Here is a 17,140-nt window from a genome sequence, read left to right as displayed (position 1 = left end):
CTTGAGTTGAAAATAAAAGAAAGTTTGTAAAGAAAAACAGTGTTTGCTGCATGTGTGTTGTGTAATGTGTGTTTGTATGCTCATTTATTTATTATTTAAGTATGTGTATGATGCGTGTATGCTTGTGTTATAAGTGAGTGCATGATGGGTGCTCCTTTGAATGAGACAGAGTGCTTTCAGTGCATGTGTATGTTGTGTAAATGTGTGTTTTTGTATGTTTATTATTTAAATATGTGTATGGATGCATGTATGCTTGTGTTTTGAATGAGTGCATGATGGATGTTCATGTGAATGAAACAGAGTGCTTGCTGTGTGTATGTTGTGTAAATGTGTGTGCCTATTTATTATTTAAATATGTGTATGGATGCATGCATGTTTGTGTTATGAGTGAGTGCATGATGGGTGTTCATGACTGTGAATGAGACAGTGAGTGCTTGCTGAGTGTATGTTGTGTAAGTGTGTGTGTGTTTGTGCTGGTCCCAGATGATTTTAGCGAGTGGGGGTAAGAGGTCTGTACAACAAAGGCATTTTAAAAATACCTTTGTTGCACAACCCCCTTCCCCACCGGCCAAAAGGAGCTCTCCGTTTGAGGTGCTCTGGGGTGCAGGGGACAGAGATGATATTTATTTATTGGACATCTATGATAGATGTCTAGTCAAAAAGACCAGCCTGCCCCCCTGGGCCTCCAGCGCATTGCATACACACATAATCACTTTGATTGTATATGTGTGTAGTTAACGCTGTGAGGCCCATGGGACAGGCATGGTATTTTTATACTGGACATCTATGGTATATGTCGAGTAACAAATACCATACCTGCACCTCTAACACCCCAGCTCCTTGCATTCACACATAATCACTTTGATTGTATGTGTGTGTAGTTGGCGCTGTGAGGCCAATGGGACAGGCATGGTATTTTTATACTGGACATCTATGATAGATGTCCAGTAAAAAATACCATCCTCGCCCCGTGGTCCCACAGTGCCTGACATACATACATAACCACATTGATTGTGGGCATGTGTAAGGAGCTCTGGACCCAGGGGACAGGTGTGTCATTTTTTTACAAGGCATCTGTGATAGATGGCCAGTAAAACAACATGCCTTACCCCAGTGCCCTCAGCACCTCGCAATCACACATAATCACATGCATCATTATTGCGATTAAGTCTGACTGCAAGGCGCTGGCACACCATGGATCAGGTGTGGCATATTGTACTGTGCATGGTTGATGAAGCAAGCCTGATAAATGTTATTTTGTAGCTAGACTTTTTAATTCAGCCAGTAAGCCATTTCTTATTGTGGCATGACATTTTGTATTGGGCATCTTCGGTAAAGCAAGCATGATAAGTGTTATTATGAAGCACGACTGCCATTTTTTATGCAACCAGTCTAGTCATTTCTTACTGAGGCATGACATTTTGTATTGGTTATCTTTGATAAAACAAGCAGGATCAGTGGTATTATTCTTACTGTGGAATGACATTTTCTATTAGGCATCTTTGGTAAAAACAAGCATAAGTGTTATTATGTAGCTAGACTGGCATTCTAATGCAGCCAGTCTAGTCATTTCGTATTGTGGTATGACATTTTGTATTGGACATCTTTGGTAAAGCAAGCATGATAAGTGTTATTATGTAGATCGACTGGCATTTTAGTACAGCCGGTTTGGGCATGTTTTCATACTTTGGCATGCATTTTTAATGGTAAAGCCAACTGGAGTACGTTCTTATGTGGGATACTGCCATAAAGTGGCAGACCAACCATGGACATGTTTTCTTGTAGTATCATTACTGGCATTATGCACAAAGCAAACATGAATATGTTCTTATATGGGAATAATAGGGTATAATGTTGCAGTCAGCATGGAAATGTAATTGCACAGCCAGTGTGACCATTTTTTATGCTGGCACATATTGTGGGAAAAGACATCATGAAAAGGTATTGGAGAAATGCTTGTGTGCACTTTTGGGGGCTTGCATCTATTGGATTTATTTCATGAATTACCCTACAAAACCAAACTGCAAACTGGTTTTTACCCAATTTCTCTAAAAACTATGCACTAAAATGCACCATTTTTACCCATTGTTTATAAACATTTCTAGGGGGGAGAACCCCCCCCAAGTCCTCCCTGAGTGGTGTGGGCTCCCTCGCTACACTCGGTCGTTCTGGCATACTTGGGACAAATATTTACACCCCTCCAGTTAAAAAAATCACCAACCGTCACTGCCTTAGCGCTAGAGGACATCGTCAGTGTGGCTTTCTCTGACAACGTATTGTCAGTGATATAAGGCTCCAAAGTGGTTTTTGTAGCAGGAGCGTCAGAAGGTACATTTTAAAAACACATTTGGATTATTTGATTGAGGAACCTAAAATAGATTTTGGAGACAACGTAAGCCTCTCCCTCCTGCGCTCAATAGTGCCGGAGTCCAGCTGTGCAGAAACATTTCACTGAACTTTATTTCCTGATTTGGAGCAACCTCCTTCAAATATTGATTTTTACTTAGTTTGCATAAAACATACTTCAAGCCCAACCAAGCAGTTGAAAAATGTAATAACATCAAATCCCCTCACTACAACCACATTGAGATCTTCAAAGAGGTTAAGAGAACTTTATTTCCTTGAAATCCCTGTTGTAAGATTTCAAATGTTTGAAAGTTTGTATTAGCAGCCCTCGGATAATTTAATTCTAACAGTTTTTATGAAAATGTGTTTACAACAGCTGTAAATATTGTGCCATAGATGAGACATCTACAACTTACTTGAAGTGTAACTGTTTTTTAAAACGGACATTATTTGGTGTTCTTTCTTAAATAAATCTAACACCTATGTTTATGGGGTTTTAGCGATTCAGCAGTCGGCCCTATGGCAGTTTGGATTGGCTTGTGTCTGTAGTAAAGTCCCTAAGGTTTCCTCTGTCCCCCCACCCGCAGATTTCGTGTGTCTCCTACACCCCTGCCCAGATGCCGCCCAAATGGACAAAGGACTGGGTGTCATTGGCATAAGTGTAGAACGTGAAGTCAAAAGGAGAGATGAGAGAGGTAAGATGATGTGCCCGCATGCTCTGGGTCCTTCCAATAGCAGTACCAGGGATATCATTTCGTGGTCGCCAGGTGTGGCACCTGCGACCCCTGAGGTCTCCCTAGCTACCCCTAAAAAAAAAGGTTAGAACGAAATATATATTTTTATATTTTAAGTTTTACATTGAGGCTCCTGGGCTGTGGCCAGCAGCAGGTGGTTCTGTGTTTCTTCAGTGGCTCACTTTCTGATAGCTATAACCGGTAGGATAGCTCAGTGGGTTGAGCGCTTGCTGCTGCAGGTTGCAGGTTCAGCTCCCGCCAAGGTCAACTCAGCCTTTCATCCTGCTGAGGTTGATAAATGAGTACCAAAGTAGGTTGGGTGATATTGTATGCATATTTGTTCTATATTACGCAATTACGCGTACGTGCTATATAATACCACATCATTATCGTTTGGCCTTGGACGTCTGCTTGCATTCACAGTAATTTAGTAAATGGGCCTATACACGCTGATATTAGCGATAAATATGGTGCTCCATTTTTGTATGAAATGTATATCACTTTACATATTTTCCGTAGTGTACTTAGAAACAATGCTATGTGATGCCACTTCCTGTTTTGTCAAGGGGTGAAAGTTTGTGTTCTCTCACTTCCCGTGATGTGACTTAGGAGTGGGGTCAAATGACATCACTGATGTCCTCAGAGGTCAAGGGTCGTGTGATGTCACTTCCGCTACACCTGGCATTTTGGTGAAATGACGTCACTGAGCAGTACTCCAGGCTGTACTTGCTGAAGGCCATGTTCTGATACACACACACTCTTCCCGTGAGCTTCCGAGGCTCAAAGACTGTGGACAGCGTCTGCATGCAGGATTCTGAAGTGCGCAGAGCAGACGCCGCTGGCGGTTCTTATCTGCTGTCAAATTCTGTGTTTCTGTCCTATCTGGGTCACCCAGTTCCATCAAGTGACAGAGTGCGAATGCTTAACAGTGGCATCCTCGGAATATCGACGTTGCATGACTGGTGACGACGTTGGCTAAGCGGCCGTAAAGTGGAACGTTTGCACCACTTAAATGTGTGTTAAATGTTAAAGGTATTTGTACCGCGCACCGTCACCAACGGAATTGGTCCCCAGGCACTCTGGCGGATCTGTAAATGATAAGGTGGGGCGGGGTGCGGTGCGGTGGGTTAGTAAGGTGAAGAGGGAGTAGGATAGTGAGAGGAGTGGTGTTCTGTTGGCAGCTTCAACTCGTTATACACCAGATGCTGAGCTTTGGTGCGGGTATCGGGTCTGTGATAGGCCGCGTGTGCTGTTGATCCGGCTTATGTGTTGTTGCAGCGTTGTGAAGTGCGTGCGGCTTGTTGTGCGAGAGATGGTTGTGTGAGTTTGAGTGAGATAAGTATGTAGAGTTTGAGTTTATATTGGTTAGCGGGTTACCTGACGTTTGGCATGCTAGCCTTTGCAGTTCTGTCCCAGTGTGGCACCAGTTAACCCCCACAACTCTATCTGGATGCGGCACGGGCCAATGTCCAGAATTCTATCTGGGTGTGGGCAAGCCAACATTCACAGTCCCGTCCAGATGCGGCGCAAGCTAGCGTCCAGAGATCTGTCCAGGTGTGGGCATGCTATCATTCGCAACCCCATCCGGATGCCGCGCAGACTGGTGTCCACAATTCAAGTGTGGCACACGCCAACATTCAAGTTTCATCTAGGCGCGGGCTTGCCATCCTTCAATCAGTCCCATCTAGATGCGACGCATGCCAGTGTCCACAATTCTAGGTGTGGCCTGTGCTAGTCTTCAGGTTTCGCATAGGTGCGGGCATGCTAACGCTCGAAGTCCTATCTAGGTGCAACGCATGCTTATATTTCACAAGTCTATCTAGGTGCGGGTATGCCAACACTCATGGTCCTACCTAGATGGGATGCAGGCTGACATTCTCAATTCTGTCCAAATGTAGACATGTTAACATTCACAACTCCATCTAAGGGCGGGCATGCTTTCAGATTCCTTGATGCATGCTTTTTTATAGGTTTGCCTAAAGAGCACAAATAGTGAATTAGCCCATTATCTTGTGCAGTACCATATTATATATAAGGCTAAAGATCCTTAACACGTATCGTGGTCTGTGTAGCAAGCAAAACATATTTACATGAGGAAGGTGTCTAAGAAATTCAGAAAGAGTAAAGACAGACTATGAACACTACATCAGGAGAATGGATGCTGCGCTGTGCAAATGAAAACGCCCTGAAACCAAGGTAGTCTGAGATCACATGAGACCAGAGACGTCGTTCAATTGCGTCATCCGTGCACGTCTCTAATTGAAGGACATGTGAATGCTAAAATACGTGTTAAGGCCAATGCTAAGCCTAATACCTATTGAATGACATAATACTTTATTATGAGACTGTTTGCTATTTCCGCACATTCAAGCTTCACAAACTCAGTCCCTCCCAGTTCGCCTGTGCCCATTCTGGACTACGACGGTGTCGTTAAATCTGCCCCAAACAGGATTTTATTGCCCCATAGCCACTAAGACCATTTCATACTGACACATGCTGCCCCCCGCTCCCCACATAATAAACACCTCTTAGCCAGAAGTGTCCAACCTGTGGCTCTCCAGATGCTTTGGACTAGGACTCCCATGATCCCTCACTATTGAATATGCTGGCTTGCACGATGGGGGTTGTAGTGTAAAACACCAAGAGAGCAAAAGGTTACAGAATCCGCCATAGGCCAACCCCATCATTTCTTTCCCGAAATATGCAATGGATTCACAGGTGATCAATGAATGCATGGCTGCTTACAATAGTCTGTGCCAGATTCGGAATCGTACAAAAATGTCGACTCCAGTACCACGCCCCTGCAGTGACTGACTGCGCCTTCAGGTGCGCACAAAATCCCAACTCCCATTACTGAGCCCAAGCAGAGTGGGGGTTGGGCACAGTAACGGGAGTCGGGGTTGAGGGGGTGTCTCCCGCTTATCGTAATGGTAAGCGGGGGATAAGAAGTTACTAAATACATAAATAAATATATAAAAGGACCCTGCAGCATCAGTATCGACCAACTCAAGTGGGCGGAACTGACGCTACATGCTCGGAAGAGAGACGCGGCACACTTCACTGTGTGCTGCCGAAAAGGTAAATGGTTAGGGGGGAGTGGGTATGGGGATGCAGGGCATAGTGATCTATGTGATCACTGCGCTGCGCCATAACGGGAGTGGGCAATTTAATAGTCGGCATTATGGGCTGTGCAGTTATCACATAGATACCCAGATTCCCCATCTTTTCTATATATTCCTTCTATTTGTTCTTGCTGTGTGGATTGGAGTAAGAGGGGAGACACTCTTTATAAAGCTGCAAGGTTACATATCTGGCAGGTGAAAAGAGCACCATGAAAGCAGCCCTAGCAAAACCTCACAGATCTGACGCAGTTCTCCTGAGAGCAGGTCTTCACACTCACTGCGAGGGCTCGGGTGCCATTGTTTTGCTAATGTAGTAGTGTATTCCATCTTAGGTATGTGGAAGTATTCAGAATTGGGGATAGGAGCAGTAAAGAGCAACACCATTATGGTATGAGCAGAAGCTCCTCTGGTTTGACCCGAAGAACTGGAGGAGGGGAGGTTGGGTGGACCAAAACACCTGGGGAACACGAGAGAGACCATGGGGGTCATTACGACCCACCCGGTCCGATAACAACGGCGCCGGTAGGGTTACCGGCACCGTTGTTACCGAACCGGCAGAGTACAAGTTTGCGGGCCGGATGCCCTCACAGAACGGCACTGCTCGCAGACTTTCACGGTAGCACCGGCACCATTATGAACGGTGCCGGTGCTACCGTCATCCCCATTCCCATTGAGTCCTATGAGACTCAAATGGGAATGTGGAATACCATTTTTCCAGCACCTGACTTCCCGGAACGCTGGGGTCGTAATACCCCAGTAATTCCGGGAAGCCAGGCGCTGGAAAAATCACGAGTCCCGCGGCCAGCCTGCCGGTTTTACTGGCACGGCTACCGTCAGACTCGTAATGAGGCCCCATGTGTTGGAGGAGATGCTGAACTGAAGTACTCACCTTAATAATTTAATGAAATCATGTTTTTAGATAGTGCTTTATGCCGGATTCCACCCCCCCCCCCTTTCTAAGTGCTGTAAAACAAATATTGTTGCCGAATTTAATGGTTTTGAAATTATTGACCTCGAATTGATGAAAGGCTGTGCCAACATGTGCTGGATTCGAACTTCCAAAGAGGAGGCTTGCCCCATTCCCAGGGCTGGTACTTAAACCATGAGGCATCCGCCTGGTAGACTTTTCGAAATGCAGCCTAGTAGTCTCACTTAGAAAATAAACAAGTAACAATAAATATCTTTAGCAAAAACCTCCTAATCACTCTACATTCCTTCAGTTGGCATTGTATGCAAGTGCTTTTAGCTGGTTTTTGCATTCACAAAGGGGGTTCGGGCATATGCAAACCTGAACTCGCCTCAAAAGGAAGCAGTCCGGCGTTAGCCCACGCACCCACTCCACACGAACATCATAAACCCCCAACATGTTTCAACCATATTGGCATTCAGCAGAGTTGTGCATATTCAAACCTGAGTCAAAGTGATCCAAATCTAGGCTTACCCCTGCATGGGATTTTCAGACTGCTTAATTGGTGTTATTGTTATTTGGCATTTATATAATGCCCTATATATCATTGGTATCATCTCAAAGCGCTTGTGGGTTGAACACCCTTGGGGACCGTAGTCCAGGTCAATCGAGAGAGTAGGGTAGAATACAGTGCATGGGTGCACGCGATATGTGTGCAGCCAGTGTGATTTGCGTGATGGTGGCTGCATCCTAACACAAGGTGCAGTGGTAGTGAGAGATCAGTCGAATGTGTGCAGTCAGGTGGTAGTCTCCGAGACTGCATTCTGGCGGCATTAGGCCTGTGTAGGATGTTTATATGTGCAGATAGAATGCAGCTATACCCCACGAAAAAAGCAGCCTAACAGGTTGGTGAGGTGTTCATGGAGAATTGTTCGTATCTGTGTGCAGCTAGGCCGAAATTGACAGAGGGGTATAGCTGCACTCTATTGTTTGTTGGTGTAAAGTGGAGAGTGAGCATAGAGGTAGGAGAGGTGAGTGGCTTGAGTGGATGAATTACTCTTAAGAGCCCACTGTTCCTGGTTACTTTCTGGGTCTGGATGAGCTGGCAGTGATCGTCCTCATGTTTCGGGGTAGCGGTACTCTGAGGTAGATTTACAGGTTAGACCGAAGTAAGCTATGATTTGCACGGTGAGAGGATCATTATTCTTAGGCTCAGCACTATGTGTCAGGGAGCCCATTTTCTGGGTCCCTGGTTATGGTTTATGGTGGGTTGCAGGGTAGCTCTTGGCAGGATACTGGTTATAGGTCAGGATATATCTTGTAGCAACATAGTCCTACCGAGGCAGTGCTGTTAAAGGACAGGGGCAGAGGTATTGTAGAGCCCAGTTGTTTTAGTGCCTTGGGTGGGTTCGTATCTTAGGTATGTAGTCGGGCAAGGTAGGGAGCGAATGGGTATGATCATCTTGATGGCACGAGAGGCTGCTAGGCCTGTGTAGTAGTATCGGGAAGCGGGGAGTCAGCAGATGCATATCGTAGAGCCTGCAGGACACTATGGCTGCCAACTGTGGCCTCACAGTTCCTAATGCCGCCTTATCCTTAGGAACACTTGTTGGCTGGCTGTAATTACTTTCCAATTTAGTGTCATTGAACTCATGGTTCTAGAATTATGATGACTTTTGGCAGCCTTAGATGGTCCTAATCATGGTTTACGGAAAAAGCCAGGTTTTTAGAGCTTGGCGGAAGACCATGTAGTCTTGGGTGCGTCGAATGTGAGGAGGGAGTGAGTTCCACAGAGTTGGAGGCAAGGTTGAGTAGACGGACCCTACAATCCCTGTTGAATTGGAGTCTGGAATCACGAGTAAGAGGGCAGTGCTTGAATTTAGGGTGCGTGATGGGTGGTAGGGTGTATCCTCTCTTCTAGGTATGCTGGGCCGGTCTTGTGCACTGCTCGTGGGTAATGCATAGGATTTTGAAAGTGGCTCTTCATCCAACAGGGAGCCAGTGAAGGGTGCGGAGAGCGGGGAACACGTGATTCATGTGTGCCAGTGCAAGAAGGAGTCTTGCAGCAGCGTTTTGCCTCTTTGGAGTTTGGTAAATTGGTATGTCTGTGGACCCAGATATAAGAGGTTGGCATAGTTCAGTCTCGACATAACAGTGGACCTTATAGCGGCGAGTCTGTTGGGGAAGGTGAGGTAAGGAAAAATGCACCTTAGAAGCTTGAGGTGCTAGTGACAGGATTTTGATACATTATTGATCTGATGGGAGAGGGTTAAGTGCGAGTCCATAGTGCAGCCAAGGTTTTTGACTATGTCGGAAGTAGGAGGGGGGTGCCAAGGGAGTTGGGCCATGGTAGTGGTTGCGGGAGAAGGGCAGTGTTGCCACACACCATGATTTCAGTTTTATCTGGGTTTAGTCTGGGGCTTGCTTCAAGGTCGGGTCGTGGGTTGAAGCTTGTTTTGGGAATTCTCAGGATGATTTGGGTATCGTCAGTGTAGTTGTAGCAGGGGAGGTTGTGCACTCAGATTATCCCTGGTAGAGTGGTCAGATAGAGGTTGAAAAGGAGAGCAGAGAAGCAGGCGCCTTGTGGTACTCCAGAGTTTAGGGTGCAAGCGGTTGAAAGAAAAGGGGACAGGAAAGTGATTTGTTTCCTGTTGTTGATAAATGAGGCAATCCATTTGAGTGCCGAGCCTCGGATTGCTAGTGAGTGGAGTCGGTCACGGAGGGTAGAATGGTTAACGGTGTCAAAGGCGGCTGGCAAGTCAAGGAGAACCAGTGCTGCACAGTCCTCCGAGTCTGCCGAGACCTTGTGATCATCCCAGATCGAGATCCAAGTGGTTTCTGTTCCATGGCACAGCCTCAAGCTTGATTGAGTGGGGTCGAGTTGGGTTGTTGGGTTCTACGAAACGGTTGAGCTGAGAGTATGCAGCACGGTCAATGAGTTTCACCAAGAATCGGGTGTTGGAAATTTGCCTGCAATTCTTAGGCTCAAGAGGTCGAGGGATGCCTTTTTCACAAGAGGTTTGACATGCACTATTTTAAAGGCCTTGGGAAAGATGCAAGAGGTGAGGGTGTCATTTAGTATGGGCTTTGCTTTTTCCCCTGCACATGTGTTACTTAAGACGGATTAAGGTATTTTTATTCTAACTAGTTAACCTAGTGAACCTAGACTGGCTATTTCCTATTTAAAAGTGGGAGCCCTGCTATGAGTGGCACGAGAACATGGCTGTTTAACCAGGGATGTGTTTAGGTTAGACCCGGATCAGATTGATGTGGGAGCAAGACTAAAAAGTTGTCTTGCCACTATCTGAGGCTGGATGGAAGCTAACTGAGGTCTGCAATTGTTGGCCCGATTGAGGCCAAGAAGAACTGGACCTCTGAATTCTGGCCGTATTCACTTGGACCTCTGCCAGAACCTGCCTAAGTGGTTCGGAACATGGGCATCAAAATACCCACTTCGCTAACCATGGTGAACCAGATAAATTCAGTATGTGGGCTAGGCTTCCTTAAACTGAAGCAGCTAAAGAAAGTTCTCCCTTTTATTCCCGAGCAATTTCTTGCCCAAGTAGTTGCAGCTTGACTTAACAGGAGCATTGGTTACTGCAATGCCATCTATCTGGCACAACCACTATATCTTATTCAACGTCTTCAGGTGCTGCAAAACGCAGCAGTTTGATTAGTAAAGCAGAATCCTTTCAGCCAGCACATCTCTAAGGCGCGTCAATCTCTGCACTGACTGGCATTTACAGCCCAAGTCAAGTTTAAGGCCTCCTGCATGATCCACCGGGCTCACTCACCGCCTTCCGCAAAACCATGAAAACCACCTTATTCGCCTGATAACCTTATCCCTGTCATGACGTCCATCCCCTATATGAATATTTGAACTATGTACGTTTTATGCATAACATGTATCACATCTCTGCACTCCAATGTTGTAACTTGTGGATAATGTAACTAAGCCTGCTGCAAGTAACAGCGCCACAATGCCCCTGGGCTGTCTGTGCGCTATATAAATGTAAAAAATAAAAAAATAAAAATAAAGGTTCCTGGGCCATTCAGGAGAAGCTACATAGCTATACTTCGGGTCTTCCCCTTTCGTCCACTGATGCAGCACTCCTGTGCATTCCGAAATATCATAAGGAGTGAATCAGCGGCAGGGACTTCTCCATTGCAGGGACCAGGCTCTGGAATTCACTGCCAATTCAGCTGCGGCAGACAGCGGATTTCACACTTTTCAAGTGAAATTTAAAAACCTTCCTTATCAAGTGATTCTCCGCTCTAGTCTCTCTGGTTTCTCTCAAATGCACCATGGTGCCTTCGGTGACAGTGTGCAATAGAAGTACTTCATTGATTGATTGATTGATTGATGTGCACAGCCCACCGGAGTGCGTGCACGTGCATCTGATTCCTTGTCCCAAACCCAACTTCCCCTTCACAGGTTTGTTCCCCTTCATAGTTACTCTAGATTTCGCCAATCTGAGATTTTTTATTCAATGCGAGAAAGTGGGCCAGTGGCTTTTGTGAGCAGGAAACACGTGGATTCAAAGTAGCAGAGTCATCATATCAAAAGATGATGGGAAAAGATCATCAGTAGCCAGCCAGATTGTCGACGTCCCATGTCTAAGAGCATCTGGAAATGACGGCCCAGCAGGCCAGACGAGAAGACACCTAAGTTCTCGTGGAAGTAAAAAGGAAAAAGGTAACAACACTGCCACTCAACTTCCTGACCAACTACTAAGAAAAACAAGCATTGGCAATAGCAACCGTTTGGGCTTTTGTGAAGGCATGGCACTGCCGTAGTGGTACTGGCTGGCCATTGATGGTAGCAGGGGAGAAAATGGTGTGAGTGCCCAGGCATCTAATAGCAGTGCCTGGCAAATGACTAATCCTTTCACACAGGCCAAAACTGTTGAGTTTGCCAATGATTGTTTTAACAGAAATTCAGCGAAGGACAAGATAAACTGAGTGGCTGAAGGCAGACCTGGTTAAGATATTTCTATTATACCAGTAGCGTGTTTACAGCTCCAATTAAGTAATTAACTCTCGGAAGACTGCTTTGAAATAACACTGGCAGGCAGTTTGAGTGCAGCATTTCATGGTAAGGCTTTAATAAATCGAGCTCAAAGAGTTCCTAGGAGGCAGTCTTTTGGGTGGGAAGGTGAAGGAGCTGGGTAGGAATGGCCATAGGCATTAGCATGGCCATTGGCAGTCAATGGGTGGGTAAATAAGCAAACCGCATCTACAAGCTTTGTGTCCCTCTTCATATGCCATTTCCACCTATCTGTACTCTAATGCAATAGTTTCGGCTTACAGGTGGCGCAAGTGTCACCTAATAACCAAAGCTAATGATGGTAACCACCTCCTGCGTACATGGGGATCAGAAGACATACCCTTAGCCACAGGTAGAGGTCCAGGCGAAATAAGAGAAGTCGCCATTGAGGAGATGTGGCGCTAGATTTGCCTGAACAATTGATCCTAGGAACTGTCCTCCTTACTTTTTCAAACTGGACAGACCAGGCTTGGAGGAAGGGATCAACCACCATTCCTGTTGAGACCAACCTCAACCCTGACATGATGACCCTCAGGACAGGCTGTTCTGATTGGTCAGAGACAGTCACTGATCTGTCTTTCAAGAGCCCAGTATCAAAAGAGTAGCTTTTCGGTCTTGCATTGAAACTTCGTCGATTTCATATCCGAAGATATGAATGTTTTCAGAAAAGAGACCTAAGAAGTGGGATAACTCTTTAGGAACAGGTGGACTAGGAACCAAAAGAGGCCCTGGAAATAATTTTCAAAGGGGCCCTAAATTACACCTTTTCAGCAAACCCAACCCTTTTCCTACGAGAACATTTTGAAATAAAATAGGTTATCACATAAAAGAGGTCCCGGGTGCAGAGGCCTACCGAGAAATCTCCAGAGTTCCCTATAAGACCCGTCCACCACCAGGCTCTCAACTTCAGTAACTGAAGTCATGTGGAGAGGCCCATATTAAGAGGTCGTGCGTCATCAGGAGAAGCAGGTGCTTGTTGCTGAGTGAAGTAGCCCTGAATATCAATGCTCGTCGCGTCAAGCTGGTGTGCTGAGCATTAGCGTGACGTCGACTGCTCCAGTACGTCTGACGTACGTTCGAAACTAGTGGTTTAAGAAAATGTATCAAGCATTGCTTGCAACCACACAGTCATGAAACCGCCTCCCAGGGAGTTCAGTCCTGTTTCCATCCAACATACAGGTTCGAACTGGGGCATAAAATTGTCTCGGGCACCAATGAAAAAGAGGCCCACAGTTGCAAAGGGCAATTCATTCCTTTTGTAACAGACTGTTTGAATAGTACCCAAGGGGGAGGGGGGAGGGTTTGATCACATGTGATGCAAATTGTGCATTTTAAAGAATACTCATTCAGTAACACTGGTCAAAGCTACTACCGGTAAATAACTAATCAAACTGGCCCACATGGGCCAAAAAATGGTCCCACTTAGACCAGAAAAACTGGTCTATACTCGCATTTTGTGTTTTTGGTTCGGGCATTGCCCTATTACCTTAGAGGCCAGTCCGAGCCTATCAACATATACATTCTGGGCAGTTTGAATTGTAAAGGTTTTTATCGAGGTGGGACCCGGAAGGTGACTTTGAGAAATAATGGTTTGAGTTCCTACTCATGGAGAATTAAGAGACATCTGCTTAGAGAAGCTGCTTTGGTTTTCAGGGTGCTTGGGATGTGAAACACAGGGAGGGAAATAGCTTGTGGAATGCCTGCTCGAACATTTCCATCATCAGATAGGACTTAGGGGGTGCCAGGATGCAGGCCTTATACAAAGAGACATGGGGCCTCATTACGACCCAGGCGGTAAGGGGTTAACGGCGCCGTAAAAGGTGGCGGCGCAGTTAACCCCTTACCGCCTAATTACGAGGTCCCTTTGCGGGTCCCGACCTTAACGGCTGGATTTACCAGCCGTCAAGGAAGGAACCCGCTAAGGGACTTTCGAGGTAATTACGGTACCGCAATTTGCGGTACCGTAATTACCACCTTCCCCATTCCCATTGAGCCCTATGGGGGCAAAAATGGGATTGGGAAAGGGCCAATGGTGAATGGGGAATTACCGCCCCGCCAACCTTGGAATGGGGCGATAATTCCGCCATCCACCATGGCGCAATCGATAAAATACCGGCGTCAATCATGGCGCTAATAGCGCCATGGTTAACGCCTGGGTCGTAATGACCCCCATGGACACGGAGCTGCAGGTTTCACGTCTGCCTTTATTCAGGCATTGCGTGCAAACTGCCAGAAATCCTTCCACATTTCCGCAAGCCCCGCGTTCCGGGGCAGAGAAAGTGGACTAATACCAACATACACTAGAACGCTACACCACCCCAACACATAAACCCGCTTGGATGGGCTTCGTCCAGGTAGTTGCTTAGTTACTTCGCTGTCACTGCTATCAGCAATGTCCACATCTGCATACATGTCCTCAGGAACAGCGGTCGGGCAGATCACTGTTGTCTAAATCTTCTCCAGAGGAGATCAGCCATGTGATAGTCTGTCCAAGCTTGGGGTGATCGAGTGAACATCATTCTCCAAAGACACCATCGATCCCTTGACATCTGTCACTCTTAGAGGCCTAAGATGAAAAGCAGGCATGTCCTTCTGGAACTGTTTCTGATGTACCAGGACTGCATCACTACATGAATCTCATGATCCCTCACTCTCCATCTGGTCTCCGAGCATTTCTTCATTCTTTAGTTTTTAGCCTCATCCATGTAACAGGCATGTTGTGTCATGGCGTCTTCAGGATCCAGGCCAGTCATGTGAGGTAAACACGCGCGGATCGTGCGATTGAACATGACTTCGGAGGAACACCCCCCCCTTGTTGCTGGGCGGGGTGTTTCTATAATCCCTCAGTAATGCACATATGGCCTGCATAAACAAGCCGTTGGTGATGGTAGATGGCGCATTTAATGTTAGCCATAGAACGTTCCATGGTGCCATTGGACTGGGGCCACAGCAGTGTGATTTTCCTGTGTTGAAATCCAAGATTTTTGGCAAACATGGCGAACTCTTGACCGCTAAACAGAGGACCATTGTCAGACTTTACCACGGTGGGGACGCCATAGTCTGCAAATGTTTTGTCGACTGCAGGGATGATGGCGTGTGTACTTGTAGAGGATACTATGTGAACTTTGAGGTATTGAGACATCTCGTCCACTAGCCAGGGGCCCAAACAGATCAACAGCCACCTCATTCCATACATTGAGTGGCATGGAAGTAATTTTTAGGGGCTGGGGAAAAGTGCAGGATGCCACAGCCTTACACGCCAGCCAGTCTTCCAGCACCACCTGAATCTTGGCGTCCAGCTTAGGAAACCATACTTTAGTTCTCATTTGCAGCTTGGTGGACACGATCCCTCTGTGACCCGCATGTGCAAGGTCAATGATGTGGTCCTGTAACGAGAGCAAAATGACAAATTCAATTTTCTTTTAGTATTAGTCCTTGCGCGGACATTGACAACACTTCCTTCTTAACCACTTCTGCTGATCGTCGTCCAAAAAGGATTCCAATAAGGATTCCCCGCTCACCGTGGTGTGCCACCACCCTGCGAGGAGCTTCTCCTTGACCACTGACAACAAAACATCCTTTTCTGTCTCTTGCACTATTTCCAGAATGGACACTGCTGCCGGGAGAGCTTATTATCGAGGCAGTTGACATAGTGGTCCACCTCAGAGGTCTGCGCTACCACCTCTCCTGGGAGTGGGAACATCGAGAGAAAATCGGTCGGGTTGTTCTCCTTCCCAGGTTTATGTATTGTGTGAAAAGAAGATTCTTGCAGGCGAAGGCCCCACTTGGCTATTCAAGAAGGCATCTTGGCATGGGGCATGCTGTAAATCGTGGTGAGGGCCTGGTGATCAATCACGATGGTGAATTTTTGCCCATACAAGAACAAATGAGCGTTCCCAGGCCCACACCATAGCCAAAGCCAAACTTTCCTTTTTTGGCTGTGAGTAGGCACGTTCGGCGTTGGAGAGGCTTCTGCTTGCGTAGGAAACAATGCGCTTCAGCAAGTTGGACCCTCTTTTGTACTGCGCCAGAATCGCTCCTAGCCCTATGGGGCTCGCGTTAATAGTAACTTCCGTCTCCAGCTCAGGGTCCTAATATGCCATGCACGCAGCCAAAGAGATGCAGGACTTTCTCTCCTGGAACGCATCCTTGCACTCCTATGACCAGCTCTTCCCTGTAAGGAGCCGCAGCAGCCTGCTGACAGAAGCAAAATCCTTGATATAACTTTTGCAATACCTGGCCATACCTAGAGATGATCGCACAGCTGAGATGGAAGATGGAGTGGGTGTGCCAACTTGTACCTGTACTTTTGCTGGATCCGGCTGCAGCCCGTCGCATGAGAAAATGTGTCCAAAGGATTTTAGAATGGACTGAATTCACGCTTGTTCAGGTTGAGAGTCAAATTGGCCTGTTGCAACACCATGAATACCTTGCGTAGTGTGTCGTTGTAAGGGTCTTGTGCGGCCACGAATATTGGAATGTCATCGCTATTCAAACACTGGGGTATGTGCTTGATGACCTGATGAATCTCATTTTGAAAAATGTCTGCGGCGGAGGACATGCGGAAGCGCAACCGTTTGTACCAGAGCAGCCCTATGTGTGTCGTGAACGTGGTGATGTACCGCCTGTCCCGATGCAGCTCCAGCTGGTGATAGCTTTTGATAAGGTCCAGTTTTGAGAACACTTTGGCTCTGTGCAGTAGGTGCATCATATCGGTCATGTGCAGTGAGAGATGTCTTTCATGTTCAATCGCTTGATTAGTTTATTTTATGTATTTGCATTTGGTTAATTCAAACCGTTGCAAAAAGACACACTAGTTAAAACATGTTTTCACATTACATTACAATTCCCAATCAACACATTTCTAAAACCATTAAAAACGTTTAAAATACACAAAACATCCCACTTTTAAATTTCATAAAAATATAATACATAATATCAATTCATATAGAAAAACAAACATTACAACGCTCAGATTATCCAG

The sequence above is a fragment of the Ambystoma mexicanum genome, chromosome 1p (assembly GCF_040938575.1).
Source record: "Ambystoma mexicanum isolate Mex_15411 chromosome 1p, UKY_AmexF1_1, whole genome shotgun sequence".
Taxonomy (NCBI): Eukaryota; Metazoa; Chordata; class Amphibia; order Caudata; family Ambystomatidae; genus Ambystoma; species Ambystoma mexicanum.
The sequence above is the reverse complement of the archived record's forward strand: the minus strand, read 5'-3'. Positions refer to the sequence as shown.